The sequence below is a fragment of the Struthio camelus genome, chromosome 5 (assembly GCF_040807025.1).
Source record: "Struthio camelus isolate bStrCam1 chromosome 5, bStrCam1.hap1, whole genome shotgun sequence".
Lineage (NCBI taxonomy): Eukaryota > Metazoa > Chordata > Aves > Struthioniformes > Struthionidae > Struthio > Struthio camelus.
The window spans coordinates 24531128-24545236 of NC_090946.1; the positions used below are offsets into that span (position 1 = coordinate 24531128).

At 38.6% G+C, this 14109-nt stretch overlaps 1 protein-coding gene and 1 long non-coding RNA gene across 12 annotated transcripts in view; one reads left to right on the forward strand and one right to left on the reverse strand.

The window, feature by feature from the left end:
• Nucleotides 1-14109, forward strand: part of LOC104147508 (uncharacterized) — a 294392-nt gene that overhangs the window by 266534 nt on the left and 13749 nt on the right. The window contains exon 21 of the long non-coding RNA XR_011141392.1: nt 13200-13323. This is a non-coding gene — a long non-coding RNA (uncharacterized lncRNA). The remainder of the gene's footprint in view (nt 1-13199; nt 13324-14109) is intronic.
• The window catches only part of GALNT18 (polypeptide N-acetylgalactosaminyltransferase 18), a 276796-nt gene that overhangs the window by 1886 nt on the left and 260801 nt on the right, over nt 1-14109 (reverse strand). The window lies entirely within an intron of this gene.

The following is a 14109-nucleotide window of genomic DNA, read 5'->3' on the forward strand; positions in this document are numbered from 1 at the left end:
GCACAAACAGGCATTTTAATATACCTCCATAACAGAATGCTGAGTGAACTGTATTTTCCCATTGCTGTATAACTATTATTGACATTCATATTAATAACGGTAGTTAAATGTGTCTGGTGAGAGCATAAACTCTATCTATAAGCAATATAACTGCTAGATATACAAAAAATATATATTTAATGAAACAAGGATGGGGAATTAGTCAAAGCTTTAGTATATGCCATTTGCTCCCTTATCTTCCCTCCCCCTGCTCCCCCAAGTTACTTTGGCCTTGATCCAAAGATCACTGACGTCAGTGAGAGTTTTCCTGTGTGAATTCAGGGAGTTTTGAATGAGGTCCTTCATATATCAAGCTCCAAGGTAGTGGATAATTTCTCATTGCTAGCATGAACCTTTTATTTTATTTTTCTAGTAGCGAAGCATACAGCCTCAATGTCTTAAATGTAAAATGCATTTTTTTTCTTTTTTCCTGTGTGTAGGCTCAGTGTTGCATGGCACAGAGGCTCAGCTCCACAATGGTATTTAGGAATCAGAGACTGGAATTTAGCACAATCTTTTTCACCTAAACCCAGAATTTAGATCTTTGACTTCTTTGGGTTTCCAAGTAATGCTGGAGGTGCTTGTGTTTTTGTCATTTTACGTTAACTAGGACTGTATCTTTCTGATGCATGCATATGCAAGAACTAGTCCTTTTCTCAGTTTTGGGGGACTAAGACATCCTCAGGTTTTGGGTCAGATCTTGCACTAAGGAAGGAGGAGAAGGAAGCGCTCCCACTTGCTGTCTTGTCAGAAAACTTACCAGTTACGCGACATTGCAGTTAAGTTCCTTATTTGCCAGATTTTTTTGGATCTGGGATACAAAACTGTGTATCCTACTTTTAGAGGTCCCTTGTGCTTTCTAACTTGTTAGTGTAAGTAAGTGAAGGAACAGCATTCATTCTCTCCATTTTACATAAAGCGTGACAGCTAAAACACAACTGTTCCCCTACTACAACTCTTCTTGCCTCTCCCTCTTTGCCCAGACTCTGTGAAATGAACTCCGTGGTGTCCATCTCCTGAACGCTTTTATGCTTCTAAAGAGAGATGAGCTAAGCAGCTCAGGTCTAACCTTAATGTGGAGTATGGGCTACATCTACCGCTTCAGCCGCTCAGTTGGGGCAGCTGCCTCGTTTGTTGGCTAGATTTTGTGAATGCCATTTTTTTGGTGCCTGTTCTTTTCCTTAAGCCCTGTGTATAGAATTTAGTCCCCTAATTTAGTGCTGTGGATTTCTCTAGGTAGCAGGGCACATGCAGCAATGCTGAGTTGAAATTTCTTTCTGCCCTTCTACCTAACTCCTATTGAAGACGTCAGGGTAAAGAAAAGATGTTCACAATGGAGAAAAATGCGTTACTTCCATTCTGAATCATGTAGAGCACTCTACTCTTACAGTAGGTGCGTACAGGAGAGTACTTTGTTACAGGCAGCTGCATAAACAAAGTATGACCACTCCTAAGGAAAAACAAAACAACAACAAAACCCTCCTCTTTCCTGATGTGTCCTCATGTGAAATTCAGCATTTAACAGAAACAAGTGACTCAGGAGAGAAAAAGCCTAGGAAGCTCTGTTTGATGTGCTGCAAATCACTCTACAATGGCTACTGAAATTCACCTGCTAAGTACATTGGAGCCTGGTCTGTGACACATAAAAGAGACACCACCGTGAAGCAGCACTAATACATGTGAGCTGAGTGTTCTAGAGAGCACAGCTGCTTTTTTAGCAAGGTGATTTTTTTTTTTTTTCTACAGAAGAGAAACATAAAGGTACAAGTCCTGTTAGAACCAGGAGAACTGGGCTCCTAAGAGATGTGAGGGCTGTACAGAACCATGGCTTAATCCCTCAGAGGTAGCCGTCTACAGAGTTTTTGGCTCCTTTCAGAAGGCATATGAATGAAAGAGCTGCTCTGAAGTGCAGAGGGAAGGATTTGTATTGTGCTTATTTAAAATGGCCTGTTAGAATACTTAATTTTCTTGTGTGTGTTTCCCCCTCCCCCCATATGTCTAATGCAAGCTTGCTAGAGCAAGCTTAAGTTTGTTATCTCTGCGGAGATGACACTGCACCCAGTGTATGTTGTAAAGCCTGAATTAGTGAGCTGCATAATTTATAAACGCACATTAACTGGGTAACTCTAGTGAGAGCAAGCAAGCAAGCAAGCAAGCAACCATCGCTAGGCTGATCTGGGTTTGGCCTCCAAATCAGATTGTTCCTGAATGGCTTCTGCTGTTGCTCATCATCATTAGCATTTGCAGTGCTCAAGGCAAATGCAAACAAAGCTGTCCTTTTATTTAATTCTTTATTTATAACCATTTAGTAAAACTTGTATAAAAACCTGATGGCAGTCATGTTTACTGCTTAGCAAAATGGTCTATTCTATTACAGCATTTCAGGCTAACTGAAAGTGAAAGGCAAGTTGTCTGCCTATCTAGTTCCCTTTCCCCATCCTAGTAGGACCTCTAATTTTCAATTTAAAAGCAAAAAGTTGATAGCCTAGGGTAATGTCTCTTACCACAGTGCGTTAAAATACAATTCGGTAGGCTGAAATAAGTTAGGGAGGAAAATAAGGCTTTTCCACCCAGTTGAACAGAGTTAGGATTGAGATCATTGATGAAGAGCGACACCTTAAAGGCAACAGACCTCTCGGGAGGATAAATAAATTAAGGTCAATTATGCTATCAAAATGGACTGAAGGTGACAGCACTTACAAGTTTGCTTGAAAACCTGACAGGTTTTGCAAGGTGAGTTCAGTAAGTCCCGTGAGAAGCACAAATACACTTGATGCCTGCTGGTATGAGACCGTATAAAACTGACCTAGTGCTTCCTAAGCATACGTCTAACGTAACCACTGTTTCACGCATAGTCACGCATCGTGTTACGACCAATAACTGTTGGAATGAGAGCTAAAGCCGTGGCTGCTGTGTTCTCTTAGATGTATGCTCAGTAACGTCAAAGCAGTTTTCACAAATACTTCAAAATTTCTAGTCTCTGTGCTGGTCAGAGGTATAACCAGTGACATGAAAAAAAAAAACAACTGTTCCTGTGTGATCAGTGTCATCAAAAGCTGGTTGTAGGTCTTTCTCTGTGCATGAACCTGAAGGCCAGGCTCACATAACAGACCGAATGGAACCCAGCACTGTAGACGTCCTTCAGAATTACTGTACTTTCTGCATAGCTGTCATAGCTGATGATAGGTTTCCTTTCAAGTCTTTCTTTCACTAAAGTAGAACTAAACCAATGTGACATCTAAGAATACCGTTTGATACATATGCAAACCATAATAGTGTGCAGTATGAGGATAGTCCAGATAGTCCATGTGTCTCAGTATGTGATAGTATGAGGAGTGTCTCATGTGGCTCAGTGCTACTTAAAACTAACACGCCTTTAGGAGGCGCAGCATGTTGCAGCTACTGCTGTTCCAGGTAAAAGCTGGAGTGCTGATCAGCCGTGCAAAACAGTTAGTCTTTGCTGAACTGTTCTGTGATTTCTGTTGTGGTTTTATTGTGTGGTGGGTGCACAGTTCTACCCTGCCACTTTCTGTATTTGTGCTGTAGCATAATGGAACTGGATAGGTCCTTAACAGCTAGTGGTCCTTGCAGAACTAAGCTTAGTTGAAAGCTGTCATAAAGTTTCTTTAAGTGGCTAGAAGGCTTCCCATCCAGAGGGCTAAGAAAGGCACAGAATACTGGTACAGGTCGCTTAGTAAATACCAGAGAAGACATTAGATATACAATTTCTTTGCAGAAATGTACGTACAGTACACAGTCACAGTGGACCTCCTGCCCCTCCCTACAATTGCTATTGCAGAATTAGGGTTAGCTACTGTTGTTATGCTCCTCAAATAAACACCATTCAAAACAAAGCATTCCTTGACTTCATGGCCTCCCCCCCCCCCCCCCCCCCAAAAAAAAAAAAAAAAAAGCAGATAGATAGATACATTAGAAAGTTTCTGTAACGTATACCTAGCCAAAAATGGTCTCAACAGGTCATGATTTTTCTCACTGAAAGTCTTGTATACAATATACGATCGCAGTACTCTTGCAATATGAGATTGCCAAATCATTTTAGAGGACATTGTGCTAGGGCCAGAAGTAGGATTTGCCCATAGCGCTCAAATATTCTTTGGTAGGTTCAGTGGCAAAACATCATTACTGTAGCAGAAATATATCCACTGTGCTCAAAAGTTCTTCTCATATGGCCAACAAATTTAAAAGATTTTTCCTGCTATAAATGCATCTCTTTTAGTATATTCTATAGGTTACGCTTTTAGTCAAGGTTACTCATACTTTCTCTACAGTCAGAGTGAGAAAAAAAAAAAAGAATGTAGGTCTCATGTACTGAAAGGCTTATTTAATCAGATGAGTGGGCTTTTTTTTTTTTTTTGGTCAAAATATTTTTGATTTCTGGCTATATTTAATAGAAATTTACCATCATATTTACTCTCTAATTTTCTTCGCTAAAGGGGAGGAAAAAAGAACCTAGTAGTTTTTTTCCATTCCCTTACTCAGAAGGGAATGGAATAAATGTTTCTCTGAAGTCATGTTGCCAGCATTGTGTTTTGAGTCTATGGGAAAAGAGCAAAGATGCTGCTTCACAGAGTTTGGGTATTTTAAAGTAAAGACGCATGTATGGGTATAGAGTATCATTAAAGCTAAATAAATAAATAATGCACAGCAAAAAATTTGACTTGGTCAGTTTAGTTTCCATCTGTGCTTGACAGGTCTGCCAAATGTGATCCAAGTTGTTCAGGTAGGTGCAAAGGGTTCTGTGAGCTGCTAGTTGTCATGGGTTCCCCCAGTTTCTCAGAAAAAGCACTGCAGAAAGGGAAAACAGGGAGTTGAGGTTGTTGCTTTAGACTGAACCAGGGCTTCATAACCTAGTAAGAGCCCTTGGGTATCAAAGTTATGCAAGGTTTGATGATCTGTAACTATCTCGCTGATGAGAGATCGTAAATGAATACTGCAGTTTGTCAGCATTCCTGAAAATTACATGGATCGCTCTTTTTTTTTAGTAAGAAGCTAGTGTAAGGCGTATGCGTTTGTCACAGAGTTTAAATCTACCTTTGGCTCATGACATAAAAGTTCGTGTTAGTGTACCTTTAAAAAAAGATGTATTTAGCAGCTTGTGTAATGATGTATGGTTTTTTTTTTTTTTTTTTTTTTGGGGGGGGGGCAAGTCTTATATCCAGTATATATATACGTATATCCAGTCCTATATCATATATGCTATATAGAGCTTTGCATTCACTAGGCTATAATTTTCTGTTTGTCCCTCAAGCCATGCCCTAATCATGTACATGTTCAGTCTAGCTTTGAAGTAGCAAATTTAATCTTTGCAAAATGCTTTGATAGGGTTGAATCAAAGCATGATGATGAGGTGTATATAAAATCATAGATCAGTGTAGATCATCTCCACGCTAAACAGAATACATGTTCTTCTCATTTCTGCAGAACACTGGGGTAAATTTCCATTGAGGCAAAATTTAGTCTTAAAAAATAACTGGATTTGTACAAGTCATTGGGTCTGTGTGGTCACAGCTGTAGGGCTGTTGCTGAAGTGAGAAAGTTGGCATAGGAAAAGGTCAATAACGTAGTCCAAGTAGCTTGTGTATTTTCAGTGTTACCTATGTAACGCTTGGAAAAACTGGATTTTTTTGTTGAGTTTATAACTTCTGCTTTCCTCAGAATACCAGCATTTAGTTTAAGAACAAGAAAAATAGCACGAGACCAACTTTAGTGCAGATCAGTGTCAAATTAATATTTGTCTCAACTTCGGTCACATCTACTTCATCTTTGTTTATAATATTGCTCTCATAATTTTTTTTAATAATTTATCATCAGCTGTGTTCCCTCTTCTTCCTTTTCCTAACCCCTACCTAGAAGGGACTTCACTCAATCAATATCAAAAGAATAATGGAGGTACTGTCCTTGTTTTGACTGTGGAAAGACAAAAATATTTGCCATCCTCATAATCAAAAACAGACTTTTTTTTTTCTTTAATTTCTTTCTAAGCTCAGAATAATGGAATTTAGGTTCGAAACGTACATTCCAAGTTAATTGGTACTATCAGCTTGTTGACTGTGTGGGCACATTCATGTATGCTTGCTTGCATATGCACACACAGTTTTATTTCTACATTACTACGTAGTTTTTCAGACTAGTAAGAAGTTGCAGGCAAGAGCATATTCATTCTGCAAGTTCAATCTTGAAAGCCTAATTTAATAATATAGTTTAAATTACCTTAGATAATACATAAGTTAAATGTTGATTTATATATATTTTAGAGAGAGAAAACTTCAGGTTTTCCAGGTTCAGTTTTCCAGGGTTCATGACAATCTGTAATTCAACCCAGGTGGAAAAAATGTAAATGTGCTTAATGTAGGAAACGTGTTAACCACAAAATTGGGCAAGAATCAAACTTTTGAACTTTCACTGAACGTGTATAAGGTTTTAAGGTTCATTATATCCGATAAATACAAGTAAATAAAGAACTTGAGTTTCTTTGGCAGTAGACTGCACCATTACAAAAGTGAATTTCAGATAAACAAGACAGACGGATTGCTTTCTACAAATGAGTGTTAGATCAAAAGATGAACATAGATCCAGACTTCCAATGTCCTGAAGTTGATGGGTGTTTGGACTCTACTGCAGAGTCTCATGGGGATGCTTCTCCTCATGATGCATTAGATGTCCCAATCTGCATTCAGGTCTTAAGTACCTCCAAATTTTAAGGTTGCAGGTAAGTAAGTGATTAATTACTTCTCCAATCTATAGTAGTAAGTCCATTTTCCCAAATTTCTGACCAAGAGGTGCTCTGCAAGTAAAGCAAACTGGAGAATATACTAACTTGAAAAGTCTTTCAAAATTAATTCACCTGAAATCAGTGTAATATATCATTAGCTGCTGTTCTTCTTTGAAGTGACTCGGTTTCTAATATATTTGATAACTGTACTGTGAAAATAAGGGGCATTTAACTGCTACTGTGTGTATGAATTATGATAGACAGTAACGTTATGTATTAGGTGTAGTCTGTCAGCTGTTTAAATCGCTGCTATTTACAGTTATGTAGGCAAATGGAAATATATGCTGGACACTATTTCTGAATGTGAATTTGAAGTATTTTTTCCAATACTAACCAAGGCTAATTGCTGGGTATAATGCCAAAAAGTTAGGTGGAGTTATAATAGGGATCAGCCAAACTCTTTCTTCTTAAGGGGGGGGGGGGGGGGGAATCCTCCTCACCCTGCAGTCAGGTTCTACTGTCAGGCAGCCGTTGAGAGCTGCTCTTACGTCCACTCACTGGTGCACAATGATTAAATCCTGTGAAACAGCCACTGACAACGTAAGCAGACACATCATTCAACAGTTGTAAGAATTTACTCTGTCTGCATTATTTGGTCACATTCCACTACTGAGACTTGTGAATAATTGTTCACATTCCATATAATTATAAATGCTACGCTTTCATATTGATGCAACAAAATTTTAACTACTGCAGTTGTGATAAATGATGCAGCCTTATCTGCACAGCCATACGAGGTTCTAGGAACCAGTGACCTGTACAGTAATTTCCTTTTTTGTTTAATCTACATACACTTCATTAATATATAAGCAGTCCAGGTTCCAAGCACAGCCATTTAAATAATTTATGTAATAGTTAAAGCTACAGGATGTGGAAGTACACAATAATGTTAATTAAGTATTTAAATAAGAGCAATTAAACCTGGCAAGAGGAAACACAGTGTCATACAGAGAACGTAATTGGAATGGAAAACAAATTACAGAAAAACAATATAAAAATTAGAAACAAAATGTATGGTTTTTAAGCCTGCCAGTAATATTTTGATGTCTATACTAAACTCCAGCAGAACAGATTAAAAAGAGGCCCATTGTCAAATAGCAAGATTAAGAAAATTGCAACTCCTCGAGGAATAAAATAAAGTCCTCACTGAAGTACACAGAAGCTCTTCAGGATATGGTAGCTGAAAAAGCATTTTACTGCAGAAAATGGTGACGAAACTAAAAATTTGAGAGCACTTTGGAGTAAAATCCATTGCTCAGACTGGAAAGATCATTAGAGATTTTTCAGAAGGTATAAATGAGACTTTACTGCATCAGCCACGAGCAGGAAGTCTTTCTGGCGCATTAATTAGAAGACTATCTGCAGGAGTGCCTACTGTTGGTATACTGTGCGATTGTTTTTTCTTTATTTATTCAACACTTGTTTCCTGTAGACAGAGTTTGAAAGTAGGGGGATCGTTTTGTATGTATATAGTCCTTACAGTTCTGGCTAAATGCAGAATTTGCAGCCAAAAATATAGTTTTGTTTTGGCAACAAATCCAGACGATGATGTATTTACATTTGTCTATTCTAATAGACAGGTTCAGCTGATCAGACCTTTGTAGAAAGGGAAGACAATATTCAGGACTGAAAACTAGTTTCATCCTACAGAGTTGATGATGATAAGCATCAAGTTTTTCTGAGGACAGCTCCTGCCCTGAGTAACAAGTTAATAGGGTGGTTCATTTAGAGTTAAATTGGAGGCCTTTCTGAGAACTGACGCTCACAAAAGCTGAACAGGGTAAGCCTTAGGAATGCACGTTAGTGGGATGTGTGATTCACGTGTTGACCTTTTCTGAAATTTGTTCCTCGCTATTAAAAGAAATGTTGTTTTACGTCTCTCCCCTACATCCTGTTTTCACAATATACTGCCAACTGTCCTACTTTGTAGCATCCAGAAAACCATAAATGCAGAAGCCCCTGTAATAAGCGATATGAAATACTCTGGCCATTTAGAGCTTGAAATTCTAGATGCCCAAGTTCTAAATTAGAACTGAAGATGTATATATACAAGCTAACCACAACACATGCTACATTTTATGTATCCTTACAGAATGCAGATCAGTTTGATACAGAGGTCATTCCTGAGTTTCTGAAAGTCTCCAGAGTCTTGAGTGAGACAGTCCAAAGGTAATGCCCAGCACCAGTGTCTTTGGCAGTGTAACTTTGGTCTAGTAAACAGAAAATTTTGCGTAAGAGCTCTCTTTTTCGCAGGGATTCTGCTACACAGTGGTTGCCTGTGTAGAGAAACAATACTAATGATAACTAGGAAAAAGGTGGCATTGCTGGAGACACTGGTTTGATTTGCATTAAGTTTTACAACTACATTTTGTGGCAATCTTAGAAAAAAATTACCTTTCATTTTTCTTGCACTCTGAGATTACAAATAAATGACTTCTGCAAACAAGTCAGGCTGGATCTATCTATCTGGCTTGATCTAGGCTTGCTTCAAGATGTCCAAAGTAGAAGACAGAGAAAGGCAACAAATGTGCTTTGAAGTGTGATGGAACATTCAGATAATGAGGAATTACAAAATACGCTAAGAGGAAATAAAAATAGAACTTCCTTTAGGATGTAAACGAAAAGTACTGGGATCGGACTTACTTTAGTGAACAAAAGTACAAATAGTGATGGAAAACTGGTAAATGAACTTTCTAAAGAAAAAATGATTAAGTTAGCTATAAATTTGCAACAGCTATTGTGATTTATATGAGTGTAGGAAACCTATCAAATTCATTACCACAGGGCATCTGTGAGTCAGTGACTCACTTTTTTTTTTTTCCTTCTGAAGAGCTGCATTAATTTTGAAAGCACTGATGAAACAACTTTCTGTAGGCATGCTAAAATAATGATAGGGACAAATCAAATCTCAGGCTTGATGAACAGAGCATGTTAGGGGTCAAGAAGGGAATTTCCCCTGCATGGTATTACATTGAACAGCTGGCTCTGAAAAGGGCTCCTTTCTGTGAAACAACAAGAATTGACCATTGGTGGACAAGACACGGTAATTAATCTAGTTAATGAATTTTCTGATCTCTGATGTGGTAAATTATGTATGCTTAGGATTTGTCTATTAGCTTGGTTTTGTAGGACTCATCATTTTATATATGTTGCTTTCCAGAGTTCTTTTTGTGTTGTTTTCCTACGCAAAACGCTTGTTAACATCCCTTCCCTTCCCTTTTTGGAGTGAACACAAGATGCAGCATTAGGTTGCTAATGAAAATCGTTTCACAGCATGCAGCTGAAGGTCATGCGGATGAGCATCTTACTGCCTTATTCTCTTTCGCTTTTTCTCCTCAGGGATGAAAATACTGTTCTAACACAGCATACTCCGAAATGTAATGATGTAAAGGAAAGTTCACAGTATTGTTGCCAACCTTTGCCTAAGAGAACATCTAGTTACCCATCTTCAGCCAGCCAAACAAGAATTTTCTTTTAACAAACACAATTAAAAAAAAAAAAAAAGATTTTTTTCTTTTCCCTAGAAAAAAGGGAACATGATTTTGTTAGACCTCCTGACGGAATCCCAAAGATTTAGGGTTTTCACATGAGAGAAAATAAACAAACACGCCTATTTCTTTGTGAAATGTAACTCTTACTAAAATTTAACTCCAGCAGAAAACAAAAATACCGAATGACAACATTCTTTTTCTTGGGGGGGGGGGGGGGGGGGGAAGGGGATTGTATTTAATTAGTCTAGGCTTTCTAATCCGAATGCTCAATATGAGGGCTGCATAACTTACTTCAAGCCGGAAACTGAAGCGTTAGCGTTGTCATTATATGCTTATGATTAAACTTATCTCTGGAGACGAAGAAATAAATTGAGCGTCATTTGAAGAAAATTAGGAAAGGATTTTTGTATTAGTATTTCAGTCAGTCCTCAGTCTGCGTTTTCTAACATGGGAATTTAGGCTGAGCTCTTTGGGACTTTGGTCACAGGATCTCGTTATCCAAAATGGCTTTCTCCCCAGTCACCACAGAAATTTATAAGCTGATTATAATTGATACTGGGAAAGGAATTTCCTTGGAGCTGCAGCACAAGCCTTGCACAATTTACTCAGACAAAAATGGAAATAATCTATTTTTTGTCTGTCACACTAGGTATCATCACTGTCAGGCGCTGGATACCAGACTTGATGGCCTGATCGTTTCACTAAGTAGCAAATCCTCTTTTCTCGTCACATAAATCATTCTTGCATCCTGCTTTCATTGCCTTTCAAGTGAACATTTTCTAAAGTATTTGTATCTGAAACTGGATTGTAGGATAATATTTGGTAACTGAACCTTGCTTACATACATACTGCCCTTGATTTTATTGGAACGAAAGATGCAGCTTTTACTGATCTGATCAGGACAGAGTTTTGGTTTTGTCCAGGAAGTTGTTATAATAGAAGACATACTCCAGTGGTAAAAATACTTCCATCCATTTTACAGCTGAGGAAAGCAAGACACGGTATGTGTTCAGTTCAGTAAAACAAAGGAGGAACCAAGAACAGCGCTCAGGCCTCCTGAAACCCAGTCACTTGATGTCTTAGTTCTCAGCTAACTGGTAGAAAGCATGCTGGATTTGGCTCTTCTTTGCGTGTGTGTCACTGTATATTGCATTGTATGTCATACAATGCCACGCAGCACCTTGCTGTCAGAAGCAGTCGTTTGTGATTTTTAAGAGAGAAAAATTAAGAAAATAATGTGGAACTAGAACAAACAGCTTCTTTGTAAAGAAATGCGGTGTTGAAAATTGTATGCTAAAATATGCAAATAGGGTATTTGCTTTGAAGGAAGAACACAGCAATGTGTTAACGTCCTTCTAAATTAATTCAGCACAAGTGGCTGTGGAGCTTAAATGCAGTCCTCAGGAGAGCAAACAGTGCGTAATGGGATATGCTGGAAAAGACTTGAAATTCACCCACTTAAAGCGCCTTTTACTGCTGCATTCACACAAAAACTTTCTAGCTGGCAAGTTCTACACCTAATTTGCAAAGATTAAAACCGGCTACTAGGAAATCACTCCAAATATAAGGCTAAAACCTTACAAGAGAACACTTGGGTTGTCACTAACTACAGCAATTAGTGCAAGCAAATTTAACGCTAGTTAGTTATTAAAACAACACAATATTATGTGGTATTATTTGTATTTAATGTTTTTTCTGCACGTGACTTTGGCTTATCTATTTTAGTGCTTAAATTGAAGTCAGGTGTTCATAATGGAGAAAGACTGAAGGCTTTAAGAATTCTGTATATTTCTAAGTAAGTAATTCGATTCTGCATAAAGGGGGTTAAAGAGATTGTACGTTCATAATAAGAAACAGTCCAAGGAGTGTAAAAAAGACAATTAATTTAAAAGAAACCAAGTTTTAAAGAGAGAGAAGTGTTATAATATGAAAAGAGTATGGGTTAAGCTGCTCATGGATTAGGGACAAATTTACTAAGGCAACAAGAAGAGAAAAACATTAAATAGCACTTTCTCATATCTAAGCAGTATAATAGTTCAGGTTCCTTGTCCTCCAGCTATAACATTATGTGCACTTATCCTGTTAGTTCCAGTATTAAGTACAGGCAAGCTAGGGCACTATTTGATCAAAGACAGGCAAAGAATAGCTAAGTGTGGAAAGAAGTGCTGTTGAGGTACTGAACCCATACACCAACACAGCATCGGGGGCACTGGGGCTTCTGGAAGTGCTCTCTTGGCGACTGAGATTTAAAATTGAGCGCTTGACCACAGTGGCTATTTAAAATCAGATAACCTTACTGAAAATATGGGGTTTGACATAGCCTGTTGGCTCGATTAATTGAATGACTAGGTTCTGTTTTTCGTTATATTTCTCCTGCAGGATCAAAATCTGTATTTCTTTTAACAGGATCACAATCTGTATGTCTTTTAACAGGCTCACAATCACTTTCTGTTCTGAGCTGCTGAGCAGATAGTACTGCATAATTATATAGCTATACAGCAATACAACATGTTTTATACTGCAGATACATACTGAGTGTGTTTCCATCCTCTGGGATTAGAAGCACAGCATAAATTAAAATGCTTCATAAATTAATGATGCTGGTTTTCTACCCTGTGGCTTTCATCATGAAAGAAGCTGAAGAAGTTCATGGAGACAATTGTTCCTTTAGACGCACAGCTCTAGTTGAAATGCATGCCTCTCCTGTGCAGATAGCTGAAGCTGATGTATGGATTAAAAAAACAGGAGTGGGCGTTAGAAGGACACTGCCAACTGTTAAATGGTATTATCTACTGCTTTAATAATGCACCTGCACTGCATATGCTCAGCCAGAGGGTGTAGGAAATTAGTACAGCAATTCTCTGTTTGGTTCACAGGCCTCCAGTTTACTCCTACCATGCAGTCTGGACGCCGCATTCCCCTGTTTGGGATCTGGTTGTGGGTGATCGTTCCAGCTAGCGCTAGCGCTGCACATCATTTAATTTCATAAGATACAGACAGGTAAGAAAAATTCAGAATCACTGTCTTGCAAAGGCCACAGTCTGTACAAGGAATAAGGCTGAAATGCTTTCAGGAATTCAGTCCATTCTTTCTTTGCATAACTAACTGCATGGACTATCTATTGAAATGAGATACGAAAGACCATGCATCATAGTATCGGGGGAATATTGTTAGCGTTAATTCATTTGCTTCCTTCTGTCTTCCTCTTTCATTTCAAACCCCCCCCCCCGCCCCCCCCCCCCCCAATTCCTTTCACAGCATTATGGTATTTTTTGAGAAATTACACATAACGATAACTGCAGTTGGTAGCAACAAATGTTATGTACGTAAGATGGCATATCCCACCCTCTCTGAACACTGCTGAATGGGAGCATTTCCTGTGGAAACCTCCAGCACCGACTACCATCACAATTCTCCATAACATGTAAAAGAAAGGTTAGCATCCCAGGCAGATGTGACTGCTGGTGGATGTGGATGCATGGCAGTGTTGTCACATCAGCTCTAGGCACAAGCGCCGCGCAGCCTTTCCCTCCCTTGAGGCTTGCAGTGAGTGTCAGTCTCTACAGATGCATACTCCTACCTTTCTGTGGCAGCCACACTGAAAGTTGAATTAAAATAACAGAGCTTGCTGTACTGAAAAGAATTCACCATGGAACAGCCTTAAAAGAAGTAACTTCTTAGGTGAAACATTTTCTCCTTCCCCCTCCAAATTCATCTTTTGCCTAGGTTTTCCTTTCTCAAAATCCACCATGTTATACTTGGATCCAAATTCCCACCTTACATTCT